This window comes from Ceratotherium simum, chromosome 20, assembly GCF_057802395.1.
Source record: "Ceratotherium simum simum isolate JZ-2026a chromosome 20, ASM5780239v1, whole genome shotgun sequence".
Lineage (NCBI taxonomy): Eukaryota > Metazoa > Chordata > Mammalia > Perissodactyla > Rhinocerotidae > Ceratotherium > Ceratotherium simum.
In genome coordinates, this window is record NC_141919.1 from 50,455,290 (window position 1) to 50,473,999 (window position 18,710).

An 18,710-nucleotide genomic window follows, 5' to 3' on the forward strand; every position below is an offset into this window, starting at 1 on the left:
TCTGGGCTAACATCTGTACTCATCTTCCTCTACTTTATGTATGGGATGCCTGCCACACAGCAAGGCTTGATAAGCAGTACGTAGGTCCATGCCTGGGATCCGAACCTGTGAACCCTGGGCCACTGAAGCAGACAAGTGCGCCAACTTAACCACTACACCACCAGGCTGGCCTCTTTTTTTTTTTTTTTTTTATAATTTTATTTATTTATTTTCCCCCAAAGCCCCAGTAGATAGTTGTATGCCATAGCTGCACCTCCTTCTAGTTGCTGTATGTGGGACGCGGCCTCAGCATGGCCGGAGAAGCGGTGTGTCGGTGCGCGCCCGGGATCTGAACCCGGGCTGCCAGCAGCGGAGTGCACGCACCTAACCGCTAAGCCACGGGGCCGGCCCCCAGGCTGGCCTCTAAATTGTGTTTTTTTAAAGACTATTTTCTTAGAGCAGTTTTAGATTCACAGCAAAATTGAGAGGAAGGTACCGAGATTTCCCATATACTCCTGCCCTCACGCATGCATAGCTTTCCCCCATTCTCAGCATCCCTCACCAGAATGGTACATTTGTTACAACTGATGAACCTGCCTTGACACATCACAATCACCCACAGTCCATAGTTTACGTTAGGGTGCACTCTAGGTGTTGTGCCTTCACAAATGTATAATAACATGTGTCCATCATAGTATCACACAGAGTATTTTCACTGCCCTAAAAATCCTCTATGCTCTGCCTATTCATCCTTCCCACCCCCCAACCACTGGCAACCACTAATCTTTTTTCTGTCACCATGGTTTTGTCTTTTTCAGAATGTCATATAGTTGGAATCATACAGTATGTAGCCTTTTCAGATTAGTGATATGTGTTTAGGATCCATCATGTCTTTTAGTGGCTTCATAGCTCATTTCTTTTCAGCACTAAAGAATATTCCATTTACTGGATGTACCACAGTTTGCTTATCCATTCACCTATTGAAGGACATCTTGGTTGCTTCTAAGTTTTGACAATTGTGAATAAGGCTGCTATAAACATTCATGTACAGGTTTTTGTATGGACAGAAGTTTTCAACTGATTTGAGTTTTAAATACCAAGGAGCATCATTGCTAGATTGTATACTAAAAATATGTTTAATTTTGTAAGAGACTACCCAGCTGTCTTTCAGAGTGGCTGTACCATTTTGCATTCCCGCCAGCAATGAATGAGAGTTCTAGTTGTTCCACATCCTCATCAGCATTTGGTGTTGTCAGTGTTTTGGATTTTAACCATTCTAATAGGTGTGTAATGGAATCTCATTGTTTTATTTTTTTTTTATTTATTTTATTTTTTTCCCCCCAAAGCCCCAGTGGATAGTTGTATGTCGTAGCTGCACATCCTTCTAGTTGCTGTATGTGGGACTCGGCCTCAGGATGAACGGAGAAGTGGTGCCTCGATGCGCACCCGGGATCCGAACCCGGGCCACCAGCATTGCAGCGCGCGCACTTAACCACCAAGCCACAGGGCCGGCCCTCAGATGGGTCTTAATGCAAATATTTTCTCCCAGTCTGTGGCTTGTCTTCTCATTCTTTTGGCATTGTCTTCCACAAAGCATGTTTTTAATTTTAATGAAGTCCCGTTTATCAGTTCTTTTGTGCCTTTGGCATTGTATCTAAAAAGTCATCGCCAAATCCAAGGTTATCTAGATTTTTTCCTATGTAATGTGCTAGGAGTTTTATGGTCCTTAAGTCTATGATCCATTTTGAGTTAATTTTTGTGAAGGATGTAAGGTCTATATCTAGATACCTTTTTTTTCCCCCCACAAAAATGGTAGCTACTTCATTTGTAGCAACCTTTTTTTTTTTCACTTAATGTATGCTTTCCGTATCATTAAAGAGTATCCTCATCCTTTTTCTTTAGTTGTTAATCTTGCACATTTAAGTTTATTGCTAAGTAATTTATCTTTATTGTGGGTGTTTCAAATAGGATATTTTCTTCTATTTTCTAAATAGAAATTTGTATGTGGGAGCACTATTGAATTTATTATGTTAATTTGTACCAGCACCCAACTGGATTCTGTTAGATTTCCAACGAAAGCATATAATTTGAAAATCATGATAGTTTTAGTTCTTTCTAATTTTTACACTCTTCTTTCTCCTGTTTAATTACATTGGCTGGTATATGCAGAATAATGTTAAATAACTATAATGATAAAGAATATCCTTATTTTTTTCCTGACTTCACTGAGAATACTTGTGGCACTTATTAAACATTATGTTGGGTTTCAGGTTAGACATATATGCTTTACTATGTTGTTGAAGTGTCTGGCTTTTTAAGAAATAATCAAAAATGGATGTTGAATTCTGTTGCATGCCTTTTCAGCATCTTTGGAGGTGATCATGTGATTTTTCACTCCCGATTCTATTAATCATTTAACCATTTGCTAAATATTGTGACCTAGTGGTGTATGGTTATTATTTAGTAGTGTGTGGTTATTATTTAGAACCAGTTAAGGAAGATGGAGAAGGGTCTAGACTTGCCCACTTGGTTGAAATAAGACTGGCTGGAACTGAGCCAGCCTCACACATGTAGGAAAACAGTCCAGTCTAAATGGGCCAGGCAATTTTCAGGCCAAAAGGAGTCTAATCTAAGATGAGAAAATTGTCTAACTCAGTAGAGAATTACAAAGATAATAATAGCTACTGTTTATTGAGTGATTAACATGTGTGCCCTGCCCTGTGCCAGGGGTAATATGTATATATTTGTAATATCCAGACTCCATCAGTTACTAGCTGTGTGATCTTATGCAAGTTTCTAAAACTTTCTGTTCATTTTCCTCTTTGTAATTTCGGTTTGATAATACGTCATTGGGTTGTTTTAAGAATTAAGTGAGTTACTGTATGTAAAGAATTTAGAACAGTTCTTGGCACATAGTAAGCACTCAGTAAGTGAGAGCTGCTGCTGCTATCTTGTATTTCTTATAGCAACCCCGTGAGGTAAGTGTCACTGAACCAGTTCTATATTTGTGGGGAAACTAAGGCTCACAGGGAGTTTACACAGATTAGTTTGCATTCCTGGTTCTGTAGCTTATTAAGTCTGTCTGCCTTAACTGTGTTTTGCCCTGATACTAGGATGTTCAGATAGAGAGGCTTGTCAGGAGGTTGTCTGGTAAGAGGACCAGATAGATCCCTGCTACTGGAGTTTGGAACAGAGTACAGCCTTCAGGAATACATTGGCTATGGCAAGGAGAAACCGAATATACTTTTAGAACAAGAACTTCAGAATTAGAGTTGGGGCACATGTTGGCATTTGGGCTGGAGGAACGAGGTTGGAGTCCAGTAATTAGAACATTCGGGATTCAACTGAGTCTGAGGATCGAGGGCTATAAATAGTAATCCAGTCAGAATTGTTCCTGGGAGTTAGGGATGTACTGATTTTGTGGGTGTTGAAAGTGGCAATAGCTGCAAGGACAGTTACTGCAGAAACTGGTAACGAGGCTGTCATAGTTACTTCATTTCTCAGTTAACCTGTATTGACTCTTTATCTCATGATACTAGACCAGCTGTGCCCTGATATCAGCTGGACACAGGAACTACTGAACTCATGGTTTAGATGCCTTTTGCAATAACAAGTTTCATCTCTGTCCTGAGGGCTGATGACGTAACTGACCTGCTTATCTGGATTCCTGGCTCTGGCTTACTCTTAACGTCTTAAAATTTGCCTGCCCCTTCAAATCCTGCCAGTCCAGATTCCTTACTACCTTCACATTACTGATTTGACACTTGCTTCTTTCCTTTTGATTAAATTTAATTTTCATTTATAAAAATAATTCAGATGGATATATCAAGCTTATAATAAGAAACACTAGTTCCTTACCACTCCCCAGTACCCAAAAGCAACCTCTTTCACCTGTTTCAGAAATGGAGCGAAAGTGAGTTTTTGGTTACCTCTTGTGGTTACCTCCAGCATAAAGCCACTTCTGAGGTGAGCTCTACCCCCAGATTCTGTCACATATGTCAATATTTATTTAAACCGATTTTTTTGGATTGAGTTAATAATTAAATTATACTTCTCAATTCACGGCTCTTTATCATTATTTTGCCCATACGAGACCTTTTCTGGTTTGTTGGTTGGTTGGTATGTATATATGTATCCATTTCTTTTTATTCCCATTCCCACTTCTCTTCCCCTCCTATCCCTTAGGCAGCCATTCTAATATGTTTATGAATATCCTTTGGTAGATACTCTTTTAAAAATGATTTAAAAAATTTTTTTTTTTTTTTTTTGGTGAGGAAGACTGGCCCTGAGCTAACGTCTGTTGCCAATCTTCCTCTTTTTGCTTGAGGAAGATTGTTGCTGAGCTAACATCTGTGCCAGTCTTCCTCTATTTTGTATGTGGGACGCCACCACATCATGGCTTGATGAACGGTGCGTAGGTCTGTGCCCAGGATCTGAACCTGTGAACCCCAGGCCACCAAAGTGGAGTGCACAAATTTAACCACTATGCCATTGGGTTGGCCCCTAAAAAATTTTTTTTAACAATTACAAACATAGAGAAAAGCTCAAAAAACTTTCTTCCTGAACCATTTAAGAATAAGTTGTCAATCTCTGATGTTCCACCATTCCTCTGAAGATTTTAGAGTTTATTTCCTACAAGCAAGATTATTCTACATAATCATAATATAACTGTCAACAATCAGGAAATTAACATTGAAACGTTAATACCACCTAATCCTCAAGCCCCATTCTTTTTTGCCAATTGTCTTAATATTGTTCTTTGTAGCAGAAGGATCTGATTCAGAATCATGTGTTGCTTTGTTGTCCTGTCTCTATAATCTCTCTCTTTTTTTTTTTTTTTTTATGAGGAAGATCAGCCCTGAGCTAACATCCATGCTAATCCTCCTCTTTGTGCTGAGGAAGACTGGCTCTGAGCTAACATCTATTGCCAATCCTCCTCCTTTTTTTCCCCCAAAGACCCAGTAGATAGTTGTATGTCATAGTTGCACATCCTTCTAGTTGCTGTATGTGGGATGCAGCCTCAGCATGGCCGGAGAAGCGGTGCGTCTGTGCGCGCCCGGGATCCGAACCCGGGTCGCCAGTAGCGGAGCGTGCGCACTTAACCGCTAAGCCACGGGGCTGGCCCTATAATCTCTTTTAGACTAATCATTCCTAGTCTTTTCAGACTTTCATGCCCTTGATAGGTTTGATGGTTATAGGACACTTATTTTGTAGAATGTCCCTCAATTTGCGTTAGTGAAATTTTCTCATGTTTATTTTAGGTGGCACATGATGTTAATTTGTCTCATTACTGATGATGTCAACTTTGGTCACTTGGGAGATGTCTGCCAGGGTTCCAAAAAGTTACTCTTTCTCTTTGTAGTTAATACGTATTTTGTGGGGAACTTTTTTGAAACTACATAAACATTCAATCCTACCCAACTTTCAATTTATTTATGTCTACATGGATTCAGTTTCCTATTTTATTCAGTGGGTAATGATGGTATGCATTCAGATAAAATGTGCATTTTATGTGCATGCATATTACATTGGCATAAATGATAGTGGTTAATTTTATATTAATATATATCAGTATATTAAAGTATTAAAATATGATCTAAATCTGGAAGGTTCCAGAATTCCGTCCAGAATGTTCAGGATGATTATCTGGTTGTTGATGAGTAAAACTCCACCATAATGAGATAGATGGAGTTCAAAAATTTAATCACATGTAATATGAGCTTGCCGTTATTTCTAGTTGGCTTGGAGTTACAGGGATCTAGCTGCTTGATCTGAATTTGACCTGGTCCTGACTGTGGTTTGCTGCCACCTGGTGGCATTTGTCCACTTCAGTATAAGTATAAATGAGGACAGATCTGGCTAGCTAGGACTTCCAGGCATTGGCAGCAATTTTAGGCGTGGTTAGTTGATGCCGGGTTCTTTGACACAATCCTGAGAGGTTGGGACAGGTGAGTACTGGGAATGAGAAGACCCATTCTCTGTCTCCTTGCTTTCTAAGACAGGTGGCCTGCTTTTCTCTTCCAAGCTCACCCTTGCCTCTGTCAGGGCAGGGGCGAATGGTGGGTGAGATGTTTACTGTACTATTGCTGATTTTTCTTTTCTCTTTAAAAATCTATACTTTTGGATATTCTATACTATTTGATATTTGAGAAAAAGACAATTGAGTTAAGATGGAAAGCTCAGCTGTCTCAGGAATAAGGAAAACCATATTAAGTAGGTGATTTATGTAGGAACTGTTTTCAGCACTTCAGAAACATTTTCAAGCAGTATTTATTTAAGGCCTGCTATCGGGACTTGTTTTTTTTTTTTGTGAGGAAGATCAGCCCTGAGCTAACATCTGATGCCAGGCCTCCTCTTTTTTGCTGAGAAAGATTGGCCCTGAGCTACCATCTGTGCCCATCTTCCTCTACTTTATATGGGACACCGCCACAGCAGGGCTTGACAAGCGGTGCGTCAGTGCGCACCCAGGATCCGAAACTGCGGACCCCAGGCTGCCAAAGCAGTGTGCGCACGCACTTAACCGCTGCGCCACCAGGCCGGCCCCAGGACTTGTTTTGAGTATAAGGATTCTCTCTTCCAAAGCAAGTCTTAGTCTTTAACTTTTATATTTTAATTCTATTATATATTATTATCATTTCTGAATTATTTTCAAATTTCTGCTGATTACTTTATCCGTCCACAAACATTTTCTTTTTGGATCCTAGATGCAGGAGGTTAAGTTAATCATAATTCTGAGTTTATAGCCCACTGCTGTCATTGGTCTGTGCAAACTGCCTCTCGTGTTCCTTCCTTCCTTTTATCCCCATACTGTGCTTTCATTTTTCTCCTCCTACCACAGGCAGGTACCTTTTTATTTGTACTTGTTCCTGCAGAATGTCTCTTGTTCTGTGTACATGTTTTTTACTTTATGTAATTTAGGTATTGTTTTTTCATTCTATTTTTTCCTACCAAGCAGTATATTTTATTTTTTATTTCTTTCTTTCTTTTTTTTTTTTGTGAGGAAGATCAGCCCTGAGCTAACATCCGTGCTAATCCTCCTCTTTTTGCTGAGGAAGACCGGCTCTGAGCTAACATTTATTGCCAATCCTCCTCTTCCTTTTTTTTTTTCCCCCCAAAACCCCAGTAGATAGTTGTTATGTCGTAGTTGCACATCCTTCTAGTTGTGGGACATGGCCTCAGCATGGCCGGAGAAGCAGTGCGTCGGTGCATGCCCAGGATCCGAACCCCGGGCTGCCAGTAGCACAGTGCGCGCACTTAACTGCTAAGCCACGGGGCCAGCCCCAAGCAGTATATTTTAAAGATCCATCCATGTTGCTATATGTACACCTAATTGCTTATTACTGTTCCTTAGTATTATGTGCTGTGCTTCCATCACAATTTACCTGTCCATTCTCAGTAATGACCACCCAGGTTGTCTCCATCTTCACTTGTGACCATCAGTGCTATAGTGAACATCCAGGAATGGGTCCCGGTATGTTCCTTTATGAGAATTTCTTTGGACTATAGATCCGGTAGCAGAATTGCTGGATCATAGGGAATGTATACCGAATTTGACTAAATAGTGTAGGATTGTTCTCTAGAATAGCATAGGGAATAGGGTAGAATAGAGTAGGGAAGAAATTATTATTTATTTTATTTTTTTTTTAAAGATTTTATTTATTTATTTATTTCCCCCCAAAGCCCCAGTAGATAGTTGTATATCATAGCTGCACATCCTTCTAGTTGCTGTATGTGGGACGCGGCCTCAGCATGGCCGGAGAAGCGGTGCGACGGTGCATGCCCAGGATCCGAACCCGGGCCGCTAGCAGCGGAGTGCGCACACTTAACCACTAAGCCACAGGGCCAGCCCGAGTAGGGAAGAAATTATACTTTTAACTAGCAGTGCATGGTGTTCTCTTTGTTTTTGCATTCCAGCCAACGCTTGACAATGTGCAGCTTTCTTATTTTTGCCAATCTAATAAGTATAAAATATCTCACTTTTTAAAAATTTTGTCCTTCTCTGGTGATAATTGGTTTGAGCATCTCTTCACATGCTTATTATTGTGTTTCCTCTTTAATAAAGTGCCTATTGATATATTTTTGGAATGTGTTTACTGTTTTGTTTTCTTGTTAACTTATAGGAGGAGTTCTTTGTATATGAACTATCATAATCTCTTTGAGTGAAGAGAAATTTAAATTTGATAAATTTTTTACCTTACAATTTGTGTTTTTTTGATTGAAGGTTTTTTTTTTTTTTTTTTTGTGAGGACAATCAGCCCTGAGCTAACATCCATGGTAATCCTCCTCTTTTTGCTGAGGAAGACCGGCTCTAAGCTAACATCTATTGCCAATCCTCCTCCTTTTTTTTTCCCCAAAGCCCCAGTAGATAGTTGTATGTCGTAGTTGCACATCCTTCTAGTTGCTGTATGTGGGATGCTGCCTCAGCATGGCTGGAGAAGCGGTGCGTCAGTGCGTGCCTGGGATCCAAACCGGGCCGCCGGTAGCGGAGTGCACACGCTTAACCACTAAGCCATGGGGCCGGCCCTGATTGAAGTTCTTTAACTTCATTGTTTCACCTTTCATGTTTAGGTCTTTAATCCGTCTTGAAGATATTCGTGTAGGTTCTTTCTGCAGGGACCCAGTGTTATCTCCTTATAGAGAACTAGTTTTCCCAGTGCCATTTCCAAACAGTCTCTTTTTCCCAAGATGTTTTCCTTTAATATTCATAAAATTCCTTTATGATATGTTAAATTCTTGTATAGTACTGAGTTCTCTATTCCGTTTTGTTGTCTGTTCTCAAGCTAGTATCACATCATAGTGCTGTTATTTACATTTTGTTGTTTGGTAGGACAGTGTTATCTCCTGCCCCTTATCCCCACCCCCACACCCCCAAGGTTGTCTTAGTCTCTTTTCTTCCATAGAAATTTTAGAATGTTTATTGAATTAAACAAACAGATGGGCCGGCTCTGTGGCTTAGCGGTTAAGTACGTGCGCTCTGCTGCTGGCGACCCGGGTTCGGATCCCGGGTGCGCACTGACGCACCGCTTCTCCGGCCATGCTGAGGCCGTGTCCCACATACAGCAGCTAGGAGGATGTGCAACCATGACATACAACTATCTACTGGGGCTTTGGGGGAAAAAAATAAATAAATAAATAAAATTAAAAGAAAAAAGAAATAATTCTTTAAAAAAAAAAAACAAACAGAAAATAACTGGAATACTTAATGGGATTGTGTATTGAATGTGTAGATTAATTTGGGAAAGAATTGACATGGAATATTTCCATGTATCCTTTATTCAAGTTTTGAAGTTTTCTCTGTAGAATTTTTAAGTTAACCAAGAGTATACAATTCTTAGCTACTATTTTATAGTTTGTGTTCCTACTGTGAATGGCATCTTGACTTTTTAATTTTGTATATATTATATGAGATATAGTGTATTATTGTGGTAAAATACACATAATTACCGTCTTAACCATTTTTAAGTATACAGTTCAGTCAGTAATATTAAATATGTTCATATTGTTGTGCAATCATCACTGCCATCCATCCGCATAACTCTTTTCATCTTGTAAAACTGAAACTCTATATCCATTAAACAGTAACTCCTCATTCTCCTTTCCCCGCCAGTTCCTGGCAAACACCGTTATGCTTTCTGTCTATGATTTTTGACTACTCTAAGTACTTCATATAAGTGGAATCATACAGTATTTGTCATTTTGTGACAGACTTATTTCATTTAGCATAATGTCCTTAAATTTCCATATTGGAGCATATTGCAGAATTTTCTTCCTTTGTAAGGCTGAATAATATTCCATTGTATGTATATACCACATTTTGCTTATCCATTCGTCTCTTGATGGACATTTGGGTTGCTTCCATGTTTTAGCTATTGTGAATAATGCTGCTGTGAACATGGGTGTACAAATATCTGTTCTAGACCCTACTTCAATTCTTTTGGGTATATATCCAAACGTGGAATTGCTGCATCATATAGTAATTCTATTTTTAGTTTTTTGAGGAACTATGATACTCTTTTCCACAGGGGCTATTCCATTTTATATTTCCACCAACAATGCACAAGGGTTCCAGTTTTTCACAGCCTCACCAACACTTGTTGTTTTCAGTTTTTTGATAGTAGCCATCCCAGTAGATGTGAAGTGATATCTCATTATAGTTTTGATTTGTATTTCCCTGATGATTAGTGATATTGATCATCTTTTCATGTGTTGGTCATTTGTATATCTTTGGAAAAATGTCTATTGAAGTCCTTTGCCCATTTTTGAATCAGGTTTTTTTGTTGTTGTTGAATTCTGGAGTTCTCTGTATATTTTGGATATTAATCCCTTATCAGATATGTGACTTGCAAATATTTTCTCCCTTTATGATATTTTCTAATTGGTTATTGCTTGGGTAAACATCTGATATTGACTTTTATAGGTTGATCTTATGTTTGTTAATCTGGCTGAACTCTTAGTAAGAGTTCTAATAGTTCTAATAGTAAGCTAGTTTTTATAGATTATTTCTGAAAATAATGACATTGTCTCTTCCTTTTCAATCCTTACATTTTTTTTTAAATAAATAAAATAAATAAGGGGCTGGCCCCGTGGCTTAGCAGTTAAGTGCATGCGCTCTGCTGCTGGCGCCCCGGGTTCGGATCCCAGGCGCGCACCGACGCACCGCTTCTCTGGCCATGCTGAGGCCGCGTCCCACATACAGCAACTAGAAGGATGTGCGGGAAAAAATAATTTTATTTATTTTATTTTATTTTTTTTTATAATTTTATTTATTTATTTATTTTCCCCCCAAAGCCCCAGTAGATAGTTGTATGTCATAGCTGCACATCCTTCTAGTTGCTGTATGTGGGACGCGGCCTCAGCATGGCCGGAGAAGCGGTGCGTCGGTGCGTGCCTGGGATCCGAACCCGGGGCGCCAGCAGCGGAGCGCACGCACTTAACCGCTAAGCCACGGGGCCGGCCCCTCAATCCTTACATTTTTTAAAGTTATTTTTTTCTTTTATGGTAGTATGTAAAGCATTAATGGTGACAGCATCAACCTTACCTTTTTACAATCTCAAATACTACATCTAAGGTTTCTCTATTAAGTATAATAATTGTTATAAGCTTTTGGTCTATATAGCCATTATCAAATTAGAGAAGGTTCCGTTCTTTTTTTTTTTTGTGAGGAAGATCAGCCCTGAGCTAACATCCGTGCTAATCCTCCTCTTCTTGCTGAGGAATACCGGCTCTGAGCTAACATCTATTGCCAATTCTCCTCCTCCTCCCCCCACCCCAAAGCCCCAGTAGACAGTTGTATGTCATAGTTGCACATCCTTTTAGTTGCTGTATGTGGGACGCGGCCTCAGCATGGCCGGAGAAGCGGTGCGTCGGTGCGTGCCCGGGATCCGAACCTGGGCTGCCAGTAGCGAGCACGTGCACTTAAGCACTAAGCCATGGGGCCGGCCTGAGAAGATTCCTTTCTATTCCTAGTTTGTGACTTTTTAAAAAAAATTTAAATCATTAAAGGTGTTAGGTTTATTCAAAGCATTTTCTGCACTGATGGAGATACTCATTTTCTCTCACAGTCTATTTTTGTGGTTAGTTACATGATAGATTTTTCTGATGTTGAACCACCCTTGCATTCTAAGGAAAATGTTTGTTTAATAATTATGTATTTAAAAAAATACACTGTTGGATTCATATGCCTCATATTTTATTTATCTTTTTCTTCTATGAAAACAAGAGAGATGGAGCTGTAATTTTCATTTCCTGTATTTTCTTTTACCTGATTTTGAAATTAAGATTATACAAGCCTCATAAAATGACCTGGCAGCTTTTCCTCTTTTTTTAATTTTAGAAATAACTTATATAAAATAGTACTCCTTGAAAGTTTCCTTGAAAGTTGGTTAGAATTTACCTGTAAAATCATCTTGGGCTTAGTTTTTTGGGGAAGAGAAGTCTTTAGTTACCAAATTAATTTTTTCAATCCTTCTTGGTCTATTTAAGTTCTCAATTTCTTGTTGTTGTTGTTGTTGAGGAACGTTCACCCTGAGTTAACATCTGTTGCCAGTCTTCCTCTTTTTGCCTGAGAAAGAGTCACCCTGAGCTAACATCTATGCCAATCTTCCTCTATTTTGTATGTGGATTGCCACCACAGCATGGCTGATGCGTGGTGTGGGTCTACGCCAGGGATCCGAACCAGTGAACCCGGGCCCCCGAAGTGGAGCGCACCGAACTTAACCACTAGGCCATGGGGCCGGCCCCAAGTTTTCAATTTTTTTGTACCAGTTTTGTCATTTTATATTCTTCTGAATATTTCTCCATTTTTATTTAGGTTTTCAAGTACTTACCATAAAGTCATTCCTAATAGCCTTTTAAATTTTTTCTCTTGTTTTTGTTTAGTCTTGTTATCTGTACTTATTTTCCCCTTATCATTCTGTATTTTTAAAATTGGCAACTTTTTTTCCCATAGCATTTTTTGTTATCTTGCTTGAGGTCTGCCTATTTGGTTTGTTTTTAAACTACTTTTTAGTTTTGTTAATGTTTTTTGGTATTTTTTGTTGTTGATATCTGTTGCATTGATTTCTACGTTTTATCATTTTCTTCCCTTTTATTTCTTTTAGTTTGCTATGTTCTTTGTTAGGCTTCTTGAAGTTAATACTTAATTCTTGTTTTTATTTATTCATGTATGTAGCTAACACTGGTTTATAGCATTATTAACTCTTCTTGTTTTTTGATAAATGTATTTAAAGCTGTAACTTTTTTTGTTGTTGTTGTGAGGAAGATCAGCCCTGAGCTAACATCCATGCCAATCCTCCTCTTTTTGCTGAGGAAGACTGGCCCTGAGCTAACGTCTGTTGCCAGTCCTCCTCTTTTTTTTTTCCTTTTTCTCCTCAAAGTCCCAGTAGATAGTTGTATGTCCTAGTTGCACATCCTTCTAGTTGCTGTAGGTGGGACGCCGCCTCAGCATGGCCGGACAAGCGGTGCGTCGGTGCATGCCCAGGATCCGAACCCGGGCCGCCGGTAGTGGAGCGTGCACACTTAACCAGTAAGCCATGGGGCCGGCCCCTAAAGCTCTAACTTTCCTGTGTAGTTTTAACTGTGTCACACAAAATGTAGTGTTTTGTCATTTAACTCTAAGTATTTCTTAATTTCCTTTATTTTTAACACGAGTTATTTAGTATGTTTAGTTTTTAAACATGGGATTTTTAAAGGTATTCTTTTGATATTAATATCTAACATGATTGCATTATGATTAAAGAGCATAATCTCTGTGATATTGATCCTTTGGATTTTATCGAGGCTTCTTTTATGGCTCAAAACGTGAATGCTTTAAAAGACTTTATTCTCACTCTTTGCTGGGTGTAAAGTTGTATATATTATCTATTTAATAGCTCAAGCTTATTAATCATATTCAGATCTTCAGTACTTACACTTTTTTCCTACATGATCTATCCGTTTCTGAGAAGGGGGTGTTTAAATCTCCAAATACAACTGTTTTTTTTTTTTTTTTTAAAGATTTTATTTATTTATTTTTCCCCCAAAGCCCCAGTACATAGTTGTCTGTCATAGCTGCACATCCTTCTAGTTGCTGTATGTGGGATGCGGCCTCAGCATGGCTGGAGGAGCGGTGCCTCCGTGCGCACCCGGGATCCGAACCCGGGCCGCCGGCAGTGGAGAGCACGCACTCAACCGCTAAGCCACGGGGCCGGCCCACAACTGTTAATTTGTATATTTCTCACTGCATTTCTTCCATTTGTTACTTGATATACTTTGTAGCTGTATTTTTAGATAGATCCATGTTTATGATAATTATATTTTCTTGTTCTACTGTTTCTTTTACTTGTAAGTACTGTACCTCTTTGTCTCTTTGGGCATTTTTTTAAATCAGATTGCTTCTCCAGCTTTCTTTTAGCTTATTTTTTCTTAGTATGTTCTTCTATCCTTTTGTTTTTTCATTTTTTTTGAGTCTTGTAGATAACATTGGATTTTGGAACAGATGGATCAAGAACTTAAAATAAACATAATATATCTAAGGAAATAAAGAATTCAAATGGTATATGTTATCTGGTCTTTGTCTCTTACTGTAGTTAAATGTACTCTTCAGGTGATTGTTTTGGTTCATGAGCTTCTTTTTCCTGGAGTTTCCAGCTGCTCTGTTTGGTAATGTGTATTGAGGAAATAATGAAAGTCCAGGTCCAAGTCTTTGTCCGTTTCTGGAGGGAGGATGATCCCTAGGCACCATAAAATCAGTGTTGATCGTTCATGTTTGCTGCCACTTCATCATGCAGCAACACTGGACGGGGTTTTACTTTGAAACCACAGGAAGAAGTATAGGAAGGAGGCCTTAGATTATAATCTATCAGCCCTAGGGACCTGGAGGAGGAAAAGCTTGGAAGGCTGAATGCTGAGGGTGGCTAATGCACCTGCACCTGTTTCCAGCAACGCCTTACAGTAGCAGGCCTACTGCACTGTCCTGATTTTACACTGTAGGCATCTGCAAGTGTGATGTGACCGTTGATTTATTTGGATAAAGGGACAGGCAGTGATTATCCCAAAGCATAAGTGGGGGAGAACCAAGGACAAAATGTAAAATCTTTTTCCACCCTGTTCTTTCACCCCTCCTCCTCCCAGGCAGTCCTCCTCCCCCAGGCAGCACTCGGCAAAGCACCATTTTCTAAAGTTTTTTATTTTGTCTTACTTTTATCAAAGTAATATGTGTATATAGTTTTTTTTGTAACTTTATACCTATTGAACAACAACTACCCTTTCCCCCTCCCTCCATTCCCTGTCACCTACCATTCTGTTCTCTGCTTCTGAGTTTGACTACTTTATTTATTTATTTATTTTTATTTTTATTTTTTATAATTTTATTTATTTTTTCCCCCAAAGCCCCAGTAGATAGTTGTATGTCGTAGCTGCACATCCTTCTAGTTGCTGTATGTGGGACGGGGCCTCAGCATGGCTGGAGAAGCAGTGTGTCAGTGCCAGACTGGGATCCCAACCCCGGGCCGCCAGCAGGGGAGCGTGTGCACTTAACCACTAAGCCACGGGGCGGCCCTGAGTTTGACTACTTTAGATCTCTTATCTTTTTTTTGTTTTGTTTTGTTTTTATTTTTATTTATTTTTCCCCCCCAAAGTCCCAGTAGATAGTTGTATGTCATAGTTGCACAGCCTTCTAGTTGCTGTATGTGGGACGCGGCCTCAGCATGGCCAGAGAAGCGGTGCGTCGGTGCACGCCCGGGATACGATCCCCGGGCTGCCAGCAGCGGATCGCGCGCACTTAACCGCTAAGCCACGAGGCCGGCCCCTAGATCTCTTATCTTAAGTGAAATCATGCAATATTTGTCCTTCCGTAATCTACTTACTTCACTTAGCATAATGCCATCCATGTTGTCACAAATGGTAGGATTTCCTTCAGTTTTAAGGCTGAATAATATTCTGTTATTCCATTGTATGTGTATACTACATTTTCTTTATCCGTTTCTGTTGATGGACATTTGTGTTGTTGGTATATTTTGGCTGTTGTGAATAATGTGTACATATTTTTAAAGATAAAATATGATGTTAAACAGTAGTATCCTGCTTTACCTATTCCCTCCCACATTTCCTCTCTTCAGTCTTGTTTGTTTTCTAGTACAGTTTTTACCTCCAGATTTCTAAATAGTGTGCTAATACTGTTACTTAATGATTTTTGCATTTTTAACATTTTCTTTGACTTGCTATTATGACACCTAAGAGTTTAACCCTGTTATACCACCATTTCCCCTTCCTCTATCTTTCTCAGTGTAGTTATAGCAATATGTAGCCTTTACCTTATTTTGAATGTATATGTATTCAGTATTTGAATATTTGAATACAGTATATGTATTTGAATATATATGTATTCAGTATTACACTGACTCCTTCCCCACTTGTGTAGTGTGATTACATTTCTTTTCTTGGAAAAGTTTTGTTTTTCCTGGAGTTAGTAATTGTCTTGTTTTTACTTCATTTTACTTGGTTTCCTTTGTCACTCTCATTTGTGGTTCAAATTCTCTGAGAGACTTGTAAAACTCCTTTGAATACTATTTTACATATGGTCAAATAGATTGTGTATTCTAGATTTCATTTTAGGTCTTTTATCATTTATTATACTTTTTATACTTGGAGGCTTCTTTCAGTTTGTAAACTCCAGTCCTTCAGTTCTGAAATTTTATTAAATTCTTTAATTTTCTTTCTTCTGTTTTCTTTTTTTCTCTCTGTCTGGAACTCCTGTTACTTGGATGATGTCTTAGATGATGTCTTAGATTGATTCTCTAATTTTCACATTCTATTATATTTTCTACATTTTTATCTTTTCATCCTACTCTCGAGGTAATTTTCTCAACTTTAATCATAATTTTTTGGTATGTGTTTTTAAATTTTGGTTATCATTTTTAAAACTTTATTACGAAAAATATAAACATAAAGTGGAGAGAATCTTAAAATGAACTGTGATGTACTTGTCACCCAGTTGAGTGATTAACATTTTGCCAATGTTGTATCATTTGTCTCTCCCGTTTCTTAAAGCAGATTTAGACATCATGCCATTTTACCCATAAATAATTCAATATGCTTCTCTAACGGTGGTTGTCTTATTATTAATTGGAAGGCTTTCTTTTTCTCTGAGTTTTCTCTTTCATAACTTACTGTTAATTGTTTTGTGAAACAAAACTTGTGTGAAGATATTAATTATAGTATTGTTTTTTGTTCTTTGCATCTGTCTTCTCTATTTGCTTTTCACTTTCTCTTTTCCTTCTGATTTTTGTCTTTCATTTTGAAGATTTTCTTCAAATTTCTGGTTTTCTTTATCCCTATGGTTCATATTTAAGAGTGAGTCACTAAGAAGCTGCACGTGGGAAGCTGTGTGTGAGTGCACCTTGTTGATTAGAGGGTCTCCCCAGACTTAGATGACAAATTGGGCATGGCCCCTCTTATGGGGAACCCCCAAGTATCAGCAGACCTTTCCTCTTGAGTGAGCAGTTTCTCTGGAGAAGAATCCTCTAATCTTCCTCCCAAGAGAGAAAAAGGCCACTGTCTGCATTGGGTGAATGAGTGAGTCAAGCCTGTGATTTTACCATTCAGTTACAGGCTTTTACTTAATCTCCTTGTTTTCAATATATCTTACTTCTGCTCTCAGCTAGAGGTTCTCTTGTTTAATCTTCCCAGAGTGTAAACTTTCAGTCTTCTGCAATATAGGAGTAGTCACCTGACTGAAGTGCTGGAGGAAGAGATCTGGATGTTTAACTATTTTTAACTTTATGCATCTTTCATCCTTTTATTTTCAGTCTCATCTTACACTTTGACTTTCAAAAGTACCAACTATTTGGATCCTAAGCCTTTCCAGGTTTTTCTGTACGCGTGAGCTTGCTTCAACCCCTCTTCCCCAACCTCCCACACAGTTAGGTTTCAGCCTTTTAAGGCCTGCTAAATTCACCTTTTTCATATTGCAAAATTCTCTTGATATCTGGTCTATTGTCCTCTTCTGTTTTCTTTAGTCTTATGAGTTTATATATTTTTTATTCCTCTTACTGTCATTTTGTTAGGGTTCAGAAGAGAATAGAAATGAATACTTAGGTACCTCCTTCTGTGTTTAAACCAAAATTAATATTGACTTTTAAATAATTTTAGGTTAGAAAGTGTTATTTCCTGTGATAAACTATATATACTTGAAAGTCATATTTGGGTATTACTTAGTTTATGAGATGATAATGTTTAGCTTGTGTGTGTGTATTTGAAACAGCTCAGCTAGCTAATTAGACTGGCAAGATTGTTAACATTTTATGCTTTATACAAAAATTGACTAATTGTTGGAAGGCATGCAAACCATTTTGCTTATAGTAGTATACAATGCCTTGAGAATTTATTATTGTTCTTGTTGTTGTTCAGAATTACTCCTTAATAAAGGCTGAAGCCCTAAGGGAATATCTTCTTTCATTTCTTATATATAGGTTAGGAAGTCTTGGGTCATATTCTGTTTTATACTCTTATGAGGCTAAGGTGCTAACTTTATTAGGCACTAATTCTGCTTATTTAGAATTTTTTTCAAACGCACAGAATAATTGCATATAGTAAAAGCTAACCTATCCATTCTTGCAGATAAAATACTTATTCATTTTCACATATCTACCTGTAATATATTACTCAGTGATGTAAATAATAGTTTTGATGTAGTATCCTGAAGTATCTTCAGAATTCTCTCAGACTAAATTAGATTTAGAAAAATGGCTTGCCATTATCACAAGATAGTGCTCCTTACTTTCCTATAAAATGTCTTCTTAGAACTGTTACTTTCTAATTGGAGATTAAAGAAAATATGAAGACAGTTACCAGGGGAATAGGTGAAGGCAATACTTAGATTTTGTTAAGCTTAGGTCTTTAGAAATTGATGATCTATAATATGGCATAAATGTTAAATTTCTAATTATAATCATTGCTAAACAATTGCATTCCACTCTAGGACGATGCCAGATATTAGTCTATTTTTTTACATTTCGGTTTACAGAAGAGTTCATTTTAATATCTCTTTAAAATACACTGTGAATTATGGTTCCTGTTTTTGGGAGTAGTAATGCAAACACTTTGAAAACCATTCAGCCTTTATAAATTCTTAGATTTCATCAATATTTGTAAGTACTACTATAATTTTTCTTTGTGTGTTTTATCTCTTGGTAGATTAATATCTACTCTAGACTGACACACTTGGATACTCATGAAGACTAAGCTGAACTAGG

The 18,710-nt window shown here is 38.2% G+C and overlaps 1 protein-coding gene across 1 annotated transcript in view; it reads left to right on the forward strand.

Annotated features, from left to right (window-relative positions):
* Nucleotides 1-18,710, forward strand: part of UBE2R2 (ubiquitin conjugating enzyme E2 R2) — a 127,248-nt gene that overhangs the window by 35,952 nt on the left and 72,586 nt on the right. The window lies entirely within an intron of this gene.